This window comes from Sturnira hondurensis, unplaced genomic scaffold (genome assembly GCF_014824575.4).
Source record: "Sturnira hondurensis isolate 20B ecotype Veracruz unplaced genomic scaffold, ASM1482457v3 Scaffold0008640, whole genome shotgun sequence".
Taxonomy (NCBI): domain Eukaryota; kingdom Metazoa; phylum Chordata; class Mammalia; order Chiroptera; family Phyllostomidae; genus Sturnira; species Sturnira hondurensis.
This window is the reverse complement of record NW_028081271.1, coordinates 20,110,593-20,132,050: the sequence shown is the minus strand read 5'-3', so window position 1 is coordinate 20,132,050 and position 21,458 is coordinate 20,110,593. Positions and strand designations below refer to the sequence as shown.

The 21,458-nt window shown below is 45.4% G+C and overlaps 1 protein-coding gene across 1 annotated transcript in view; it reads right to left on the bottom strand.

Annotated features, from left to right (window-relative positions):
* Positions 1-5,129, bottom strand: part of PLEKHA2 (pleckstrin homology domain containing A2) — a 69,836-nt gene extending 64,707 nt beyond the window's left edge. The window contains exon 1 of the mRNA XM_037055420.1: positions 5,036-5,129. The gene's annotated coding sequence lies outside the window, so the exon portion shown is untranslated. The remainder of the gene's footprint in view (positions 1-5,035) is intronic.
* Positions 5,130-21,458: the final 16,329 nt, after the last annotated feature.

The window sequence follows — 21,458 nt, the reverse complement described above, 5'->3', positions numbered from 1 at the left end:
TCTCACTTACATGTGGAATCTTAAAAAACTGAACCCATAGCAACAGAGGACAGATTAGTGGTTGCCAGAGATAGGGGATGGGGGTGGGTAAATGAGTGAAGTGATGAGTGAAGGGGCCAAGAGGTGCAAATATAATATAAATAAGTTCTGGGAATGTAATGTATAGTACAGTGACCATAGTTACAATCCCGTATTGTATATTTGAAAATTGCTAAGAGAGTACATATTAAAAGCTCCCACTACAGAACAAATATGTATAACTATGTGAGGTGATGGATGTTAACTAAACTTATTCTTGTGATATCATTTTGCAATACATACATATATCAAATCACTGTGTTGTTACCCCTTAAACTAACACAATGTCATGTCAATTATATCACAATAAAAATGGAAAAATTCTAAAGATAACCCCCAAAATATTGTGCCACAATGAGACAGCACCATGTACCTATCAGAATGGCTAGAATAAAAAATATTAACAATGCCATACACAGGGGAGGATGACAAGAAATGGACCGTGGGTCCTTGTCGGTGGGAGCGTGAGAGCGCACAGCCTCTCTGGAAAACAGCTTGGCAGTGTCTTCAAAAACTAAATATGCAGCTGTCATGAGACCCAAGAATTACACATCTGAGCATTTATCCCAGAGAAATAAAGACTTAAATTCACACAAAAACCTGTGCATGGATGTTTGTAGCAGTTTTATTGATAATAGCCAACACTGGCTACAGCCCAGAAGTCCTTCAGTTGGTAAACGGTTAAACACACTGTGGTAGATCCACACTGCGAATGCTACTCAGCAATGAAAAGGAGCAAACTATTCATACCCAGAACAGCCAGAATGAATTTTTAGAGAGTTATGCTAAATTTTAAAAAAACAGCCCCCAAAAGTTACATACTGTCTGATTGGTTCCATTTACATAACATTTTTTTTAAAGATTTTATGTATTTACTTTTAGAGAGAGGGGAAAGGAGGGAGAAAAACATCAGTGTATGAGAGATACATTGATTGGTTGCCTCTCACACACCTCCAGCTGGAGACCTGGCCCACAACCCAGGCATGTGCCCTGGGTCGGAATTGAACCAGTGACCTTTTGGTTCGCAGGCTGGCACTCAATCCATTGAGCCTCACCAGCCAGGTCTATATAATGTTCTTGAACTGACAAAATTATAGAAATTGAGAACAGGTGAGTGCTAGCCCAGGGTTAAGAAGGACGTGGGATAAGAGGGACCTGCGTGTAGCTACACAATGGCAACACAGGGACCCTCCTGCTGACGGAAACATCTGTCTCTTGGCTGCAGAAGTCTCAGTATCCTGGCTGTGACATTGTATTAGGCTTCTCAGATGCCACCACTGGGGGCAAACTGGGTAAAGGGTGCACTGGATCCCTCTGAATTATTTCTTACAACTACATGTGAATCTACCATCATCTCGAAATAAAAGGTTTCATTAAATAAAAAATTTAAGCTGAAAAATATTGACAGCGCTTTGTGCTTAAATAGACAGTATCTAGTTTGAAAAAGCCCTTGTGGTGAGACTTAACCCTCCTGACCCTGGATTAACTAAAGCATCACCACTCACAAACTCTGCACACCGGTGAAGCAGTTTCACACACTGGTTGCACTTAAATCGTGGTGAACTACTCTTTAGCTTTATTTCCCTCCAACCTCACCTGCTCCCGTCGCTATCACACAGCTCCCCCCATGGCTATTTCCTTTGCCATTGGGGCACATGGTTGCTTCTAACCATTTTTCTGCCTTCCTGGAAAAGAAAGTTTTTAATGCTTGGAGAAACCTCACCAGAATCTCAGCTGGTATGCAAGAAAGTCAGTTTCCTAGGACAGGGTGTCCATCAGGGTTGGCTGGATCATCTCAATTGGTCACCATAAAACCCTGCTGTGGCTCCCCTACATTCGGAAGGCGACAAGCAAACATTACAGTAGAAGTCCGTTAGACTGCAACTCGTAATTATATGTTACTGGGCACACCATGAGTCAAATCTCGGCCACTGAAATGTAACTGCATATTCTTGAAATAGTTCAGCTGTGAGGTCTAGGGGCTGACTTATTTCTGGTTTCTCTAGTTTAAGCCCTGGTATCATGACCCTGTAGCTACCACCCAGCTTGGAGTAGATGAACAGCGTGGTGAAGAGGGACAAAGGAAAAGCAAACCTCTGAAACTGTAGGTAGGGTGATGCGTGCAATTCAACTGTTCAAAGCTGCAAAAGGTCTAGAAATACAAGTACTATGTTATGTGCAGAAATGTCAGTAAGAGGATATATAAAGCAGTGGTCTTCAAATTTTCCTTCACTACCTCCCCTGCAAAGTGCTGGAAACAAGGTAACCCTTTGCACACTTATAAATTGGCACTTAGAACTTGTAATCATAAGTGTGAATGGTTGCAAAGGATGTATTCTGCACATTGTTCACCAGAGGAATTTTGAAAGAAACAGTTACATCACTCTTTCTCAATGTATCCAATAGAATCTAACTACCATAGTCATGTGACACCATCATCCCTCTTTCAAACTAAACAAGCAATTATTCGACAGTCAGAATGTTAAATCGTCCCCTTTCCCCTGATCTCTGTATTTGCATTCCACATCTCCTCAAGAATTGTATCCAAATGTCACATATTTTTATGACATCACTTATTATTTCATCATCTTTGGTTGATTACCCTATCATATATTCTGAAACAAAATGCATATGTAAATTGATTTCACAATTTAAAAAATATCTTGTGACTATACGCCTCCCGGTGTTCAAACAGTCTTTGAATCATCAGTACAATTATTAGTAACAAAATAAATATATATGTTATTGATCATTAAACATAAAACAGTAAAATGTTAGGCAGTAAAATATAAAATCTCAGTAAAATATAAAATCTCTTAATGAGATGAATGAGGACGGATTTTTAAATGTAATGTATTTATATATATATTTACCCATATATGTATTTACCCGTCCACCCATAGATACGTCCAACTCTCAATTAATATTCCTTTTTGCAAGAATGAGCATGTTACTGATGAATATCATCTTTATCTCTCATGAGAAACCTTGTTCAGCCCTGGCTGGTGTAGCTCAGTGGATTGAGCGCGGGCCTGTGAACCAGACGATCTCAGTTCAATTCCCAGTTAGGGCACGTGCCTGGGTTGCAGGCCAGTTCCCGGCAGGGGCCAGTTCCCAGCAGGGGATGCACGAGAAGCAACCATACATTGATGTTTCTCTTCCTCTCTCCTTCCCTTCCCCTCTAAAGATAAATAAATAAATAAATATTTTTAAAAAAAGAAACCTTGTTCACATTAATAAGTGAGTGGAGGGGGCTGTGGGAGTTTCATCATGACAATGTCCAGGGCTGATGAGAAAGGAGGGAAAACTGGGACGTGTTTCTGGGCTTATGGCTTCAGAGGGTCTGGCGCTGCCTATGAATATGATCCCTATGTGAAGACTTCTAGCCAGTCCACCTCTGCCAGGAAACTTGAATTTGTTTTTCAGCAGGGCTGAATGTGGCAATGTCCTTCCATTCTTTGAACTCCTTCAAGGTGTAGGTCAGATGCCACTTAGAGATCTTCCTTCAGAACTTATTCCAGGGGGAGGCTGTGTGCACGAAGGAACCCATGGGGACCCTCCGTCCTCTCTGCTCGGCTCTGCTGTGAGCCTGAAACGGATCTAAAGAACAAAGCCTATTTTGAAAAGACTATTGTACTGATCTATCAGTGGTCAGCTCAGTTAAGTGTTTCTCCAAGTTTTGTGAAACACCTTAAATTTGAAACTACCTAACTTGTGAAAATGATATGTATCTTTTAAAAAGCCTTTTGCTTTCTCAACATGAACCCAAATATTTCTGATTGCCCCTTGTGTTGGCCCTGGAAGCTTTTACAGCCAAAGGCAATGCCTTTCCCCCCTTTTTTAGAAGTGAGAAAGGGCTGGTGTGAAGGACAGGCAGGAGCAGAGAAGACCTGGTGTGAGCCCAGCTCTCCCTCCAACTCCATCATCCCCTGTGAGCATCTATCACTCAAATATCCCTGGAGTACGGCAATTTAAAAACTACCTCAAATGCACAGAATTGTGACGTCAGTTTTCCTTTAAATTTATTTGCTGCTTATCTGAAGTTCAACTTTGATGGGGTACCCAGTATCAAATCATTCTTTTGAACAGACGAGAAAGAACAAGATGAAAAAACAAGACCTGGAAAGACTGAAGTCCTGGAACAGGGAGCAGAGCCTTTTCTTTCTCCCCTACCTGGGTTTCAGATGTAGTAAGTGCTGCTTCCTCACTTCTCACCCCACGACACCCATCCTTACCTCTGTCCTGACATTTTCCCATTCCTCTTCCCCCAAAAGCAAAAGTATTAGCAAAAACAACCACCAAAATATGGGTGGACAATGTCCGTGAAAGAAGGGCAGCCTGGGAGGAACCAGGGCAAGGAAACGGGGTTGAGAGGAGCAGAGAGGGTGTGTGACTACAGTCTGGGCAAACCAGCTCAGCCGTCAGTCATCTCACGGGCAGAGGCTCATAGAAGGGGAGGGGCCGCCACCACTTCTTTCAGACCAGAAGCCAAATTTACATACAGTTTGTGAATATTCTCTCTTACACTCCAGCCCGTGGGTACACAATGGAAACATTATGCAAGTCCAGCTACATACCTCATACCATTTGGTGCTCCCCTGAGTTGTTCCTTAGGAAAGATACTGGTGGAGGCCTTCCGGTTTTCCTTCCCCCTTCAGTTCCTGCCCTCTCTCACTCCCCTCTCATCTCCCAAGCACCAAAAATAATTTGAATTTCAAGCCTTTTTTTGGCCTTCCTGTGGGTGTGGGAGGGCCTCCTTTGGGAATTGTTCTGGATCTAGTCGGCTCCATCTGTAATTTGGCAAAATCTCTGCCTGTACCCCGCCCCCATCTCTTTTTCTTAATACATGGGGAGTTCGGGTTCCCACCCCCCAAAAAACCTTCTCTACCCAACCTCCGGATAACAAAAGGGAAGGGAGCCCCCGGGGAGCCCCTGTGGGCCTGCAGCCTCCACTTACCCCTCCCGGCTGGGGAAGAACAGAGCTCTCTGCTTCAAAGGACAAGGTGACTTGAGAAGGAGGAAGCAAGATCTGTGCTCTTCGGTTCAGGAGACCCAAGGCGAGTTCCTGATTTAGAGACAGGGCTTTGAAAACTGATTCAGAGAAGGGGGAGTGTGTGGAGGCGTGTTTCCTTCTCCCCAGTTCCCCCACAGGGTCCCCTTGATCTCTCTCAGGGGGGACAACTGATCTACCTTAACAAAAACTCTAGACTTAGCCCCCTGCTCCCCACCCCAGTTCCTCTGCCTTCATCACCATTTCTTAGCTCCTGACTCAATACCCTGGTCAATTTGTTGTTATTGACGAGAAAAAGGAAAGGTAAATAAAAACAAGAAAGAGAAAGGACCACACATCTAAGAGTTTCCTGTGGTTGGAGACCGTTTTAGTTCAAGGTTCTCATGGCGTGTTTTCCCCTCGTCGTCGTCGTCCTTCCTCTCCACGCTGAAGGCAGAGCTCCAACCCACTGCGGGTGACCTAAGGAGCTGGCGGGAGGGGGAGAATGGGGGGCACCCGAGGATGAAGAGCTGGTTTTGGGCAGGATCTTCTGTGCCAGCCAGAGCCTCTGCCTTCAGTGCTGCAGACCACGGACTCCTGAGCCAGAAAGATGGGCGCCTGCCTGGCTGAAGAGGCACCGAAGAGGGATCTCGCCTCTCAGTTTTTTTTTTTAATTTTATTTATTTATTCACCTTTAGAGGGGAAGGGGAGAGGGAGAGAAACATCAATGTATGGTTGCCTTTTGTGCGTCCCCTGCTGGGAGTTGCCCTGCAGGGAGCTGGCCTGCAACCCAGGCATGTGCCCTGACTGGGAATCCAACCGTGATCCTCTGGTTCGCAGGCCTGAGCTCAGTCCACTGAGCCACACCAGCCAGGGTCGCCTCTCAGTTTTAACGGTGCTTGTATATTCCTCTACTGGGGCAGTTTCCTTATATTAAAATGGATATAATAATGCCTGACACAATGTTATTGTAAGGAATAAGTAAAGTCGAAGTGCCGCGTACAGTGCCTGGCATATAGTAGACATTAAGTTAATGTTTATTGAGCACGAAGTATGCGTATCACATTATGTTGTATTCGTTCACCTGTTTGTCTGCCCTGCTGGACTCTGAACATCTTACTCCTTTTTATTTCCTCTTTACCTACCATACCTCAGTGCCTAGAATGTAGTGAACTCTCAATACATATATTTTAATTAATTCATGAATTAATTAATACCTGGTCCCACCCTCAACCTGGACTCATTTCCCTTGCTGGTCAAGAGTGCAGTCTTTGCCCTCTCTAAATATGTGTTCTGGGTCAAGGTTCTGGAACCATCCATTGAGGACCAGCCACTATTTCAGGGAATCCCCCAACGTGAAAGCAAGGTCAGGACAAACAAGTCGGGGTAATATGGGGGGAACTTGGGAAAAACAGAGACAATCCAGAGAAAGAGAAAACTACTATCACACTGAGGTAAAAGAAGACACTGTGTTCATTTTTAAAAATGATGATCATCGAAACAAACACACCAAACAAGCAAAGCCAGGATGCTTTTTAAAGAAAGAGAAAGCATTAAAAGAAGGGGAAAGAACTCATGGAGAGTACAAATCTGTTGGAAACAAATTTCAATAGGAGGGTTGAAATGTAAAGTCAAGGGAAGCTACAAAAAAATAAAGTGGCTAAACTGAAAATGAGACGCAAATCCAGGAAGCTCAATATCTGCTAAACAAAAGTTGCATGAAGAGAAAATGGAGAAACTAATTCAAGATAGGATCCCAGAACTGAGCTGCATCAGTTTCCTATGAAAAGGGTCAATCAGTGCCCAGTGCAGTGAATGAAAAACAGACCCACACCGAAACACATCACTTTAAAATTTCAGAGACAGAGAAGAGGTCTCAGAGAGATCTTTTTCTCTTTTTCCAGAGAAAGAGAAACAGGTTATATTCACAGATGTCAAGGAATTGTAATGACCTCGTCCTCCTGAACAGCAAGACGGGGCTGTAAAAAACAAAGAAAGAGATCAGGGCTTTCAAACAACCTTGAAAAAGAAAAATGTTTTAGAACCTACCCTTCTATACCCAGCCAAAGTATAGCTCCATTATGAAGAAAAACTAAAGGTATTCTTTAGGCACACACTGTCTCAAAAAAAAAATTGTTTCCTATGTACCCAGTCTCAAGAAGCTACCAAAAGATATGCTCCTCTAACACACAGGAGGGGAAAAACTAAGAAGATCCCTGGAAAGGAGAGAAGGGGACGGGGGTGCCCAGGGTGAAGATGACATTTCAAAATAATAGTACATCCAAAGGAGGGAAGAGTCTCTACGTCAGAGCCAGAAGACAGAGAAATTCAGGATTGCTGGATCCCGGAGCTGTTCAAGGGAACGAATAAACTGGCAGATCACCTGATGTGTGTGAATGTTGACAGACCTTGTCATTCTCAATTCTTAGTAATAAAGTTATACTCTTAATTATAAAATTAAACATTGTATACTTCTTAAATTACCATAAGTTATGAAGTTGGGAGAATGAGTTAAGAGAGGTACATAGGAAACCACAGTTATTAATTCCAGGAAAACAGAAAGTTACACAGGAAAGAAAAGTGATCCCAGTGGGCTACGTGGCTTGTCTCTGAACCAGGTTTACATAAATGCTCATGTAAACGGTAGACATTGATTTGATAGAAAGTGTTATGTAACTGGAAGGGAGAGTAGAAAGAGAGCTAAAATCTCATTCCATAATAATAGAAAGAAAAAGCAAACGCTAGCAGCCTGAGTATGATATATGAAAACAAGCAGATAAAAACTGAGTTTAAAGTGAGTGCCTCTCAGGTGAGGGCAGCAATTAAGGCAAGGAGCTATTTTTTTTGTTACAAGCCTTATAGTACTAATTGCATTTTTAAATTGTGTTCATTGATTGCTTGGATCATGGTAATTTGAAAGTCGACAACACAGGCATTCCGAATTCTAGTCCTAGTTTCCTCCCGCCCACTCAATGGATCTGAGTCCACTGCATGCCGAACGCTAAACCAATGATGCCCAGCTCCCCCTTTTCCAAGGTGGGGCACTACTCAGAGCCCAGTGGGTGGAATCTCCTCTCGTTCTCTGAACTCTCCTCTCGTTCTCTGAACTCCTGTTGCTCAATGTCTATCCCTTCCCCACACTAATTGTAATATTATTCAGTGATTTGGGGCATATTTATGGAGATCGAGGAAAGCTTTTATAACATTTTCTTTTATATAAGATGATGATAAGATGCCAAGGGTAAGGGAAGTATCAGGAAGCTTGGTCTCTATCACCTGTTTGCATCTATCACCTGTCTGTGTTCTAACTTCATAGTCTGCTCTCTGGCGCCCTTGCATCCTAAACCTAATCAGGTATTTTTGGCCTCTCTCCCCAAATCATTGAAAACTTTCTGATGGTTGAGATCATAACTAACGTGGTTTTTGTTGTCTGATTGTTTGGTTCGTTGGCTTTGTTTTGTTTTGCTTTGTTTTTGCCTTCCCCACGGAGAGTAATAGTGACTCAATAGCTATCAGCCGAGTGAGCAGGGGGAGGCCTGTCCTGTCTAGCCACGAGGTCCTGCAGTGCATGTGTCCCTAATGGGGACAGACTTATTTTAAAAGAATAAAAAGAACAGGATCACAGCAGGGTATTTTTATCAGAGGGCCCAACGAACTGCTCATCTAGTTCTCTGCACCATCTCTGTTTCTACTTTTTCTTGGTTGCTTTGTCCAATTCCTGGAGACGTCACTGGGTTGGAAATCAGAAAACACGGAGACGTTAGCTATACTCTGCCGCTACTATGCTGGGGACCAGGCTGGAGCATTCAGCCTTATTGTTTCCCCCATAAGAAGAAAGGATTAACCCAGCTGATTACTGGAGGCCCTGCTAGTGCATAGGCTGCAGGAGTCAGGACTGTTTACAACCCGTGGACACACCAGCGGGGCTGCTGGGGGCCCCACGCTGCCCTGCCCAAAGGGAATGGCCTCCATGGTAATGTGTTGTTAGGTATCAGGAAGGGAGAATCATAGAAAACAGCAGGTGGTACAGGGCCAAGCCAGCAACAGATGTGAAAGGGGAAGTAAAATCATGGCCGAGTAAGCTGCAGGTGGAATAATTCATGAGGAAAAGAGCACCTCTGCCCATTTCACTTCAGGTGACTTTGGTCAGAAGGTGCTGTTTGCCTGCACAGTTTGTGCAAAGCTGAATAATTCCAGAAAACAGCAACGAAATTATTTCCATCAGAGTCACTGATTTTGAAGAGATCACTGGTGTAACTATTTGGGGAAAAGCCAGCGAGCATTTGGTGGGAGGGCTGGGAGGGGTGGAGGTGGGAGGCGGGGAGATCTGGAAAGCCGTTGTGTAATCACGGGTTGTGGAGAACGGTTATGGCATCTAGTCTGCCCTGTGTGTGCACACCTTCGTCTTCGGAAGAGGACCTCTCCCCCCGACCCTCCTGAAAAATGCTCCTTCTCCCTTCCCAGCTCCAGAGGGAAATTCTTCGTAACTCCACCTTCCTGGTAGGGCCACTAACTGGGCAGTGCACACCTGCTCTAATTTGAACTCATCATGGTGTCTCCCCCACCTGGCTCAGCTGATAGGTCCAGGGATGAATCTGTGACCCACATCTAGCCAATTTGTCAGTTTATTTGGAGGGTATCTCACATTAGAGCTGGGAAAATAAATCCAGATCCTCTGGCATGTGTTGAAGTTGGATGTGAGACAACCTATGGCTGGTAGAGAAAGTTGCTCTGAGAGAAAGAAGCCCACAGACAGGAAAACACAGAAAAGCCTGGAGAAAAATCACCTAGAAGGAAGAAAAGCCAACCTTAGTATTACTTTTAGAAAATTACTATTTATAGTCTCCTCTGTTTGTTAATGAGTTTAAACTGTTGTTATTTGAATGTGACTTACTCAAATAAACAAGTAAAAGGGACGTACAGAAATGGGCCTATGCACTCTGGTAGAATGTACTCCCACCGGGTAGCGCTGAGACTGAGGATTTGGTTGTCAGTCTCAAGTGCACTGACCACACTGATAAGTTCCCGCCCAAGTGGTAAGAGCAGGTTAAACGCCATGCTCTAGTTCATTCCTTAGCTGGCTTCCCGGGTGACTGAAACTTTTTGTTCTTTCCTTGGAGAGGCCAGGCAAGGGAAGGGGTCTCTCACGTGGCCCTCTGGAAACTCTTTCTTGAGTTCTGGCATCCTGGGCACCTGTGCAGCCAGCAGTGAAGTTTCGAGGAAGGCCTGCAGAGTAGTGACTGCCTGATGTCCCTGTCACCCACATGGACACATGTCCTTAGGAAGAACTGATGCTCATCTTTTGTTTCTCCCGTTCACACCCATACTCCTTCCTCGCCAAATTTAACTGATGCCTTTCCTGTGATTTCAGCTACCATGTGTGTTGACAACTCCTAAGTATGTGCCTGGGGCTTGGATTTTTCTCCTTTACTCTAGATTCCCTTGCTTCCTGATCTCCTATCTTGGAATGTCTGGAACTTTATATACCTGCAACTGACCTCATTGGTAATGCCTCATAAATCTCTCTCCTACTTCCCCTGTCTCTATAAAGGATAACCATCCACTCAGTTGCCCAAGCCAGAATCCCAAATGTCACTCTTTCTCTTACCACCCACATCCATTTAATCATCAAGCCAGATTGATTCTTGCTGCTTCACATCTTTTTTTTCTTTTAAGATTTTATTTATTTATCTTTAGAGGGGAAGAGAAGGAGAGAAGTATCAATGCATGGTTGCCTCTTGTGAGTCCCCTGCTGGGAACTGGCCTGCATCCCAGGCATATGCCCTGACTGGGAATCGAACCTCGATCATGTGGTTCGCAGGCCCGTGCTCAATCCACTGAGCTACGCCAGCCAGGGCTGCTTCACGTCTTCTTATTCCATTCCCTTATCCCCATCACAGTCTTAGTTCAGGCCCTTTTCATCTCTTACTTGATGTATTTATCGTTCATTCATTCACTCATTCAGTGTGTAGGGACATGTTGGTGAAAAAGACCAGGATGACCCCTTCCCTCATGAAGGATATTTGAGGGGGCAAAAGCCAATAATTATACAAACAGAAGAATCATATATTTATAATATAGTAAAGAGATAGGAGGGACATAGTGTCCTCTTGAAGGAGGTGAGATTAAAACTGAGAACTTCTGGTTGAGAAGGAGGAGTCTCGGGGACAGCCAAGGACAAGCACTCTAGGCAAGAGAAACAGAAAATAAATGCAAGGGTCCTGAGGTTAAAAAACCACCTTGTGATGTTTGAGAAGCCCTGTGGCTTTTTGAGTGTTCCTTTGAGAAGGCAGTGCTCTGTGATGGCTGGAGAAGTGAAAGGGGCCTTCTGGACAACCATGAGAAGCCTGGATTTCATTTTAATCTCTTGAAAGATTTTTATTATATTTTATATGAGGATTTTATTTATTCATCCCTAGAGAGAGAGGAAGGGAGGGAGAGAGAGAGGAAGAGAAACATCAATGTGCAGTTGCCTTTCACAAGACCCCCACCAGTGCGGGGAAGGACTTGGCCTGCAACCCAGGCATGTGCCCCAACCAGGAATCGAACCAGCCACCCTGTGGTTCACAGAAGGCTGACACTCAGTCCACTGAGCCACACTAGCCAGGGCTAATCTCTTGGGTGATTCTTTAAATATTGTATTTATTTATTTTTAGAGGGAAAGGGAAGGAGAGAGGAAGAGAAATATCAATGTATGGTTGCCTCTTATGCATCCCCTGCTGGGAACTGGCCTGCAACCCAGGCATGTGCCCTGACTGGGAATTGAACCTTGATCCTTTGGTTTGCAGGCCCGTGCTCAATCCGCTGAGCTACACAAGCCAGGGTGTTGGAAGATTTTTAAGCAGGTGAATGAGATGTCTTCCTGGGCCTACCCCTCCAACCCTCACTCATGGCTTCCGGGTTGATCTTTCTATAACAAAAATGTGGTTATGTGTTTCTGTGGTTTTAAAAACTTGTCCAGGGCTCCCATTTGCCTACAGAACAGCACCCACACTTCTTAGCCTGGTCTATATGGCCCTTCATGATCCTGCCCTGCATTTCTCTCCATTTTTATTTCTCCCTGTGTCTTCTTATCCCCTTTGCTTGGGTTGAGCAAAGTGACTTCCAGATCCCCTAGCAGATTCTGCTATTTCACTGCTATGTCTTTACTCGTGATTTGTTTCTGCTGGGCACCGTGTTCCCTACCGCATCATCAAACAAAAATTGACTCATCCTTCAAGACAAAGATTAAACATCACCTCATCGGCGTCACCTTTCCTGATCACCACCCTCAGCAGAATGGACCAGTCTCTGCTTTGCATCCTCAGTGTGTAGTGGATGAATGTCTGGCACAAGCCCTTTACCATTTATTGGCACTTCTCAGTTCACACGGATCTCTCCCTGGCCACATATGACCCTTTCTGATTCACATTTACTCCCTATCACTTAGAATTGGGCTTGGAATACTTTGGTGTACACAAAGAAAGATTTCCCTCCATTTTGCATATCTGGATTACACACGATTGTTCTGCCACGGGGGTGCTTGAAACTCAGTACGAATTTTAATAAAAATGTCAGGTGAGACTTATAGCAGCTTTACCTGTCTTTGAGCTAATAGTGGCCCCACCATTAGCGGCATCATCGTGTTGATCCCCACTGGTAAAGATGGAACTGGGAATCTGAGCAGGTAAAAATATCTGTGGGTACATGGGGTGCATTGATTTGAAACCTATTGGCTAGTCAAGCACCCCTCGGCATCTACAGCATCCCCATTACCCAACAGCTCTGCAGTGGGCGCTCACCAGTAACAGATGGTACAAGGAGACACACAGCTGGTGGATGCTGGAGACAGAACTCATCACTTCATAATTTCCTGCTAAGTGCTCAGCACCGTGGCATGTGGGCTGGGGAGAACAAAGAAGTAAATAACTCATTCCGCAGATGGGAGGAAGGGAGACCATGACTCTATCCACAGAAGACGCTAATTGATGTTTGTCAGTGGGCACACTGATAGGCAAGACGTAATTAGAAAGTGACCTGGGACGATACAATCAAGTGTTGGCTAGGATGTTACCGGTGGGAAATGCTGTCGACTTTTTTAGTCTCTTCACCTTGGTGTTGAAGGTCATCACGTGGCTTCCACCAGCATGTGTCTGCTTACATGGGGGTGGGCCACAAGTGGGGCTGAACTGGAAGAGGAACAGGCAATGACTCTGCCAAATGCTCACGGTAGCTTCTCTGCTGCTGGTTCAAAGTGCTTGTCATGGACTGAGAAATGCACGTGGATCCTTTGCCCACCCTGCCTCTTCAGTGGCTGCGTCTCAGAAAATCAGACAAAATCGACCTGGACTAGCAAAACGGTGGCAAAGTATGCCGAGCCCTGGGAAATGTGTATGGGACGAGCACTGTCTGTGTGTTCTGCTCTCCGGGGTCAAGAGAACTGTTACCACTGATTACCTTTCTATGAGTTCTCGCTGGAAAAATTCAGCGGGCCCCTCAGGGCACATGGAGGGCCTGTTCGTGAAGAAGACCAATGGCAGTAAATTTTCTCCTGGGCGAACAGCTGCAGCTGCAGAGGTCACACAGAGGTTTTGCCAGGAAGGCTTCATCGCCGGGGCCAGGATCACCACAAACAGGGCTGAGGACAGGGCAGCTGGAGGGAGTGCGGCTGCGATGTCATCATTACCAACGTCTGAAGAAAGATTTGAAAACTTTAAATCAAACCATAAATTGTGATGGCGCTCCCTTCCATAAATCCTAAGTGTGGTGATTTCATTCGGTCTTAAGCAATAAGCAATACGGGGCTTCTCAGTGAAGTTTAAGTCAGTGCATCTCCTCACTCAATGGCACAAAATTCCAGTTGACTCTTTCTCTCTCTTTTTCTTCGCTTTCTGTACATTTGTTTCTTGGCTCGCCGATCTAATTTGATACATAAGACATGTGTTCAGAGCAGGGACCCATGCAATTCACTGTACATAATGAACTTGTACTAAATAAATATCTGGTACTTGACTGACATATTGAAATTTAGCTTTTTCGGGGTAAGCAAGACATTTCATATTGATTAAATATCACCTAATCTGGAGTCCATATGCACATAGCTCCAACTGCACATGAAAAATCCTTTACAGCTATTTTTAGCTAGCTTTTGACCTCTAAACCTCTTAAACCAAGAGAATTTCTCATAGTTCCATTCACTTGTTCATAATCTTCTTTAATCATATTTTCTGCAGAGGTTGAACCTGTGTCCTCAAAGGCTAAGGAGGAGTTCAATTCTACAGCTCTTCTTTGTGGGCCAGAGCTGGCACAATTTGTCAGATCTATTGGGCGCTCAAGGCAATGTTCCGCCTCCAACACAGGTTCCAGGTGAGGTGCGGGAGGGGGAGGCAGGTGGCATTTCAAAGGTTTGCTCAGAAAACATCAGCTGTAAACACAAACTCACTCTGCAGCTAAGACCCTACACTGTGGTTTTGAAAGTAAAACAGAAATGTTAATAGCATTTGATGTTAATACAGGTGTGACCATGTCCCAATTAGCTAATTTGTTTTTTGTTTAGCTGCTTACATTGGCCACATGACCTGAAGCAACTTAGGTCTTTGCCTTCTAACATCAGCTTAGTAGTAGCCTTTCTGTAAGTCAATCAAAGTTTCACTTAAAATGTACCAAAAGACTCAATAATTAAAGACAGAATTAACCACACCAGGTCCAAAAATTATGTACCTCAAATTCAGCTTTTGTGAGTTCTCATCTCCCCACCCCCATCTTCCATATTTAAAATTTTTGAGTGTGTGTGTGTGTTCCAGATGACTCATCCAAGCTGCTCTGGAAGTTGTCTCTGCCGATGACAGTGAAGCCGATCCACCCTCTGCCCACCGCTCTGTCTGGTGAAAATGCAGAGTGTCAGTTCGGCAGCACTGTCCCCAGTGCGCGGTGGCCTTCTTTATTTAGGTACAATGCTCTTCAGCAGCGCACTCCCACGCGGAGCTTTTCATCTCCTGATCGCATTTCCCCATCACTTCCCTCTGCCTGCACCACTCACAGCGTGAGCGCCCTGCAAGAGGGTGAGGACGCAAAGATGCCCAGGGTCCTCAGAGCCCACAGGATGGGCCCCTCCAACAAGTGATGTCCTTGCTCCCTGGTCTGAGTATTTCAAGGGACTAGACACTAACCTATTTCCCAGCTTCCTCAGTACCGGAGCCCTGCTCCCTCTTCCTGCTTCTCTGCAATTCTCCACTGCAAAGGTGCCAGAAATATTTTCTTTGAACTTTCAGTAATTCTGATGCTGCCTATATTAACAGAAATCCTGAAACTCCTGGTGGTACCAGCTCCTAGATTTCTTTTTGCAACATTTAGGGGGCAGATTTGTGTGCCAAGGCGTTCAGGCTAACCAACCTAAAAACAACACGACTTGTGTGGGGATCGCCCTTCCCCCTCCCTTCCCCACTCCTCCATAAATTTTCACATTCTGCAAGAAAACCAGTCTATTTTTTTGTTTGTTTGTTTTAACTGTAGATCTTCAAGCTAGCTGTAGCAGGCTCCCAGCCCTGTCTCCCTCCTCCTTCTTTCTTTCCCCTCCTGGCTCCTGTTCAATGACTAAAGCTCTCCAGGAGTATTTATGGACCAGCGTATCTATTGTGACCTTGTGATTGCACTAATCCCTTGGCTTGAGGCTGCTCTGCTCTGACAGTCACAAGGGTGACGGGGGTGGGAGCGGGAAGGCAGTCGGCGCACCATCCAGGAGAGGAGCGTGTATTTATAGCACAGGCCTTTTCCTGTCCTTCCTAGAGCAGTCCGTTCGTGCCTCTGTGGCCATACCCTCAAACCCTGCCTCACAGAGATAGATGACGGAGGCCCAGCCCTCCAGGGGTAAAGGCTCGAGTCCTAGGACTGAGGATGCCAAGGGCCTGCTTCCTCCACCTTCAGGGGACAAATCCCAGGAGGCCCTGCTTCCCAGGGGTGGCTGACCACAGGACATTGTAACTTCCTCCAAGTCCCAGAGGGACAGCCAGCTGCTTTTGCCTGGGGACACCTTGGGGCAGTGGGAGGCGGGTTGGGGGTGGGGTGAAGGGGTGAATCAAATTTCTGGGACACTCTGACCTCACTCTTGCTGTATTTGGGGTCTGGTAGGACTGACCATCTTTAGGAGGTCTTTGAAAAGCATGCTGGGAAAGTGCTGTTAGAGTAAAAGGGAACGAAGATGAAAGGGGACCTGACTTTGTCTGGTAGAATGGAATTGCCACTATCTGGACTGAGAAAACAGAGAGAGAAAAACCAGGACTTTGGGGAAGGAGTGAGAACAAGGCTCTCTGAACAGAGCTAGAGGAGGGCTCCTGAACTGACAAGTCCTGCTTAGCCTCCTCACAACTCAGCACATGATCGTATCCACATCGGTGACTCTGATTGCTTCTTGTGCTCGATTTTTGACTCAACTAGACTGCAAATCACTTGATGGCAGGAACCTTAGGTCACAGAGCTGGGTGCAGAATTAGTGCTCAGTAAGCCCCGTGAGCTCTTACAAGTGACTGTTGTTAGCATCAAGAAACTTTTGATGACGGTGATGACGATGACTGCAGATTCTACTATAGGCAAGAACCCTACGCCCAGAGGGTGTGATGTGCATGGAAAGCTTTCAAAATGATTTGCTAGATTTTTATTAAATAAATAACTTAAAAGTTCCATGTCTGCCACGTGGACATTGTAACCTGCTTAGTGGTGGCTTTGAGTAGGCTTGAAGCTTTTCTCTCAAAAAACAAAACGAGATTCTCCTGAGCCCGATGTTCTGTTCTCCCAGATGGGCCCTCAGACTGTGATAGCGGAGGGTAGTGGTTCTCCAACTCGAGCCCCGCAGTGGAGCCACCGGGAGACTTGTGGGAACGCCGTAGCTGGGTGGAACTCAGGAATGAGTCCAAATGCACTCCGAAATGAGTACATTTCTTTTTTTTTTTTTAAGATTTTATTTATTTATTTATTTTTAGAAGGGAAGGAGAGAGGGAGAGAAACATCAATGTATGGTTGCCTTTTTGTGCATCCCCTGCTGGTAGTTAGCCTGCAAGAACAGGTTTGCAACCCAGGCATGTGCCCTGACTGGGAATCGAACCGCAATCGTCTGGTTCGCAGGCCCGTGCTCAATCCACTGAGCTATGCCAGCCAGGGCCTGAAATGAGTACATTTCTTATAGTTGGTAGTGTTGTAACAACTCTGCCTGGCATCAGGTGGGTCCTGGAGATACATGCTTTGTAAACTATATGATTATCTAACCACTGGGCTGCACACCTGAAACTAATACAAATAATATTGAATGTAGACTGTAACTGAAACACTTTTTAAAAATTTTTCTAAGAGCTAAAAGAAAAAGAAAGATGTTGTATACATTTACATTTAAAATTTAATTCGGACTTACACAAAATGAATTTGTATAGAGTTAAATCTTTTTTGGAAAGTTTGTTCTGCGAGACTCCTGAGCTGTAGGTGTACTAAAATGTGTATTTCAAAGTTATTAACAAAAATGTGTCCAAATGTATTTATAGCCTATAAAATACTCTTAAGTCCAGTAATAATTGCATCACCAAGAAAATCCTCTCAAAATTAAAAATGAGCAAAAAGTACTTGTGGTCTAGCATTTGCCAAGAAAGACTGAAAAAACTGATGTTGCTTTCAATTTTATCCACTAAAAATAAAGTTACTAGAAGCATAAATTTTGATGGTCTAAAACAAAATCCCTACAAAAGCAAGTCAGAAAAAATCATATGGCCACTCGAGATCCCATTAGTAAAGTGCTTTCATTTATTATATGATAGAAAAATTTGGCACCGAAGAACAGTGTCCTTTGCAAGTTGACATTGTTTTGTGCTCTGTATCTCACTGCTGATCCCCTCTGCTAGCCTCTGCCCTCCGAAGCGCTGCCTGGGCCTCTCTCCCCTGCTGGTCTCCAGTCCAGCCCCCTCCGCTGCCTGATCACCCACTGGGAACATCACCAGCTTTCGGACTCACACCTCCTCACACCTCTGTCTGACTTTGTCATTCAGTGAAGATCGCAGAGCACCTACCATGTGGCAGGCACTGTGTAGTACCTTGGGGTTTTATGGTGACAGACGATGGATTTCCTGCTTCCAAGGAATGCACAAATCCAGTAGGAGGAGACTGATAATGACCAGATAAAGAAATACTAATTGCAAAATATGACCTGTGTTTTTAGGAACACAGCAGGGTGCTGAAATAGAGACCAACGGGAATGAGAGAAAACATATTTCCTCTCTGAGGAAATGGCATTTCAGCCAAGACCTGAAGGATGAAAGAGAGCCAGTACTGTGTGAACAGGGACAAACATTTTGGGCAGAAGGAACAGCATGTACAAAGGCCTGACGGAGACCCTCATAGAGAGCTGTGCAGATTACTCCTGGTGCAAACAGGCCTGGCCCAAGGGTAAGAGGTGCTGAAGTCCAGCCTGTCTCTGCTCCCTCCACCTTGTACCTGGTGAGAGGAAAAGGAGCGGTTTGTTTTCTGATCCTCACAAACACCCCCTCCCCCAGGCTAGCAGTACCCCGTGGCCCTCGGGCACAAAGGGGAGGGCTCTTAGTGCTGTCCTCCCAGCCTGGGGCTCGGTTCACAGGCTGGGATCCTACTCCGCATCCAGATGGGTGTCCACATGCCTGCCCACCGCCCAGTCCATCTTTGCTTTCATCTGTCAAATGGGAACCATTCAAATTTCTGTGGCATTTTACATTTGCTTAAAATCTCATTCCATCTTCCAATATCTCCGTAAGGTAGCGAAGACAGGCGGTTTTTTCCTTAAATGTATGTATGATAAAATGGGTAGATTTTAAAGGTTTGGTTTGCTATGTTTCAATGACTGGAAGCACCTGCCGAAGCAACACCTGGATCAAACCTAGAATATTTCCAACACGCCTGAGAGTTTCCTCCTACACTTCCATCCCAACGCCCCCATCTTAGGCAGCCGCTGCTTTGATTTCCATCTCTGACTATTGGCCAGATCTACCCATTCTTGGTCTTTATAGAAATGTAGTTGTGCAATAAGTATGATATTGTGTTTGGCTTCTTCTTTTTTTTAAATCTTCCGAGGGCATGCTAATTGATGTTAGAGAGAGAGAAGAAGGGAGAAGAGAGAGAGAGAGAAACATCCATTGGTGGGACATGCCCTCTCGTACACGCCCCAACCAGGGACCGAACCCGCCGCCTAGGCGTGCGCCCGACAGGAATCAAACCCGCGACCCTTCAGTTTATGAAACAACCAACGAAGCCACACCAGCCAGGGCAAAGTCTGCCTCCTTTTGTTCAGTATACTGTTTTGGTCTTCTTTCTGAGATTGATTCAGTCACATTGTTATGTGCCTCCCTAGTTCATTCCTTTCGCTTATTGAGTAACGTTCCACTGAAGGAATATATTGCAGTTTGTTGATTTATTATCCTACTGATGACATTTGGACTGCTTCCAGATGGGCTATTTTGACCAAAACTCCTAAAAATATTCTTTTTTTTTTAAAGATTTTTATTTATTTATTTATTTATCTTTAGAGGGGAAGGAGAGAGGGAGAGAAACATCAATGTATGGTTGCCTTTTGTGCGTCCCCTGCTGGGAGTTGGCCTGCAGGGAACTGGCCTGCAACCCAGGCATGTGCCCTGACTGGGAATCGAACTGCGATCCTCTGGTTCGCAGGCCCGTGCTCAATCCACTGAGCTACACCAGCCAGGGCCCTAAAAATATTCTTGTACAAAACCAAACCAAACCAACCCAGCGCACATCTAAAGCTCTCACGGGCTGCTGCTGCTGCTGCTGAGGTGTGTTCAGAAGCAGACAAATGCAGCTTTAAAGGGAGAGCTTTAGGTACTGGCCCATACCCAGGGCAGGCAGTCGAAGGCTTTGCAGAAGAGGAAGGAGGAGGCTCCTGAAACTACAGCAGCTCCCTGCTGGGCCCTTGGCTCACGCCTGCCCAAGCTCCCCTAGCTTCCCTCCTCCCTGGCTGGCTGGCTGCACCTTTCTTGCTCCCTTCTGATCTGATGGCCTTAGATGGTCACAAGTTGTTTTGAGGTCTAGGATTCTGTGTGGCACCTGGGGACACCAGGCTTCTTGTCCTGCATTTACTATAGAAATCATCTTTGAAGCTATTTATAGACTTACAAGGTTGACTTACACTCGGTGGGAATGTTTATAATACAAGAACTAGACTGGGAATTGGGAAACCTGGTTCCTCTCTCTCCTCCCGAGATCAGCTACTTGCTTGCAGTCAGGCAGTTGTATTTTCAACTTCCTTCCGTGCTCAGGCAATGCTTACAAGGACTGCCCACTCAGATTTATGTATGACCCTTCCAAACTGACCGCATAGCTGTTTTCCATTCCTAAGACTGTGCCTTAGAAAACTTGGACCCATTTCCTAAGTCCCCTCAGTGATACGACTCCCTGTGAACTCTAATGGCCAGGAAAGGATGATAAACAAAAGCAACCCCAGAGGGAGTTTCTTAAGTTCCGAATGTTTGATCTCAAAATCTGACTGAATTTATCGGCCCAAAGCGCCACTGACAGACTATTTCTGGCTGACCTCCGTGCCCCCCACACCCACGGCCCCCATTCCGAACACTGAGCTTCTGGGCCCTCCTATTACCATCTGCACAGAACCCTCTCCTGGGGAAAGAGCCTACGCTCTTCCTGGCACCAATTTGAACCCAAAGGAGCCTTTAAAAAGTATATTTAATCGTTGGAGAGGATCCCTCTCCTTTTCACTTGTGAGCTCATTCCCCCTGGGAGCCAAGTGACATTTAGATTCCTGTCTGTGAGTTGTTTTTTCTTTAGATTAGCTTTTGTGTAAACATTCCTCTGCAAATTATTTTCACATTTTAAGGAAACTGCTTTTAAGTGTCCAGTCAGACTGATTCCTACTGTGTTCCCTCCACTCCCCCCACCTCGATTCTCACTCACCCACTTCCCCCTTTCTCAACAACTCAGATCCGAACTGATTCTACTGTTGGTTAAAACATTTCCCCAACCTTCTGGAATTTCCATTTTTAGAGGTTATCTCCCCCAGGCTGCAGCCAAAGGTTGGCCCCCTCAGATGAATGAAGCCAGTGTGGGTCACGAAGGCTGAGTCAGCCTTGTTCCACGCAGGTAGGGGCAGGTCAGCGGGAGGCCAGAGCTGCCCTGAGGAGGGGACTGAGGACCAGCAAGACAGGCTTGAGTGTGAGGCACGGGGCCAGCACCAGGGCCAGCCAGAGTGGGGAGCAGCTTTCTGACAACGAGACTCACAGGAGCCTGGCAGTCACGCACAGAAAAGCAGGCGAATTACATCTTCTTCCCCAGCCTAGAACTCGATAGCTGTTTGTAATCGGCCTACCCGAATAACCTCTCCCCTTGTCTTTTCTTCTCACATTGACGTTGTAAGCTGTGTCTAATTTGGGGCAAT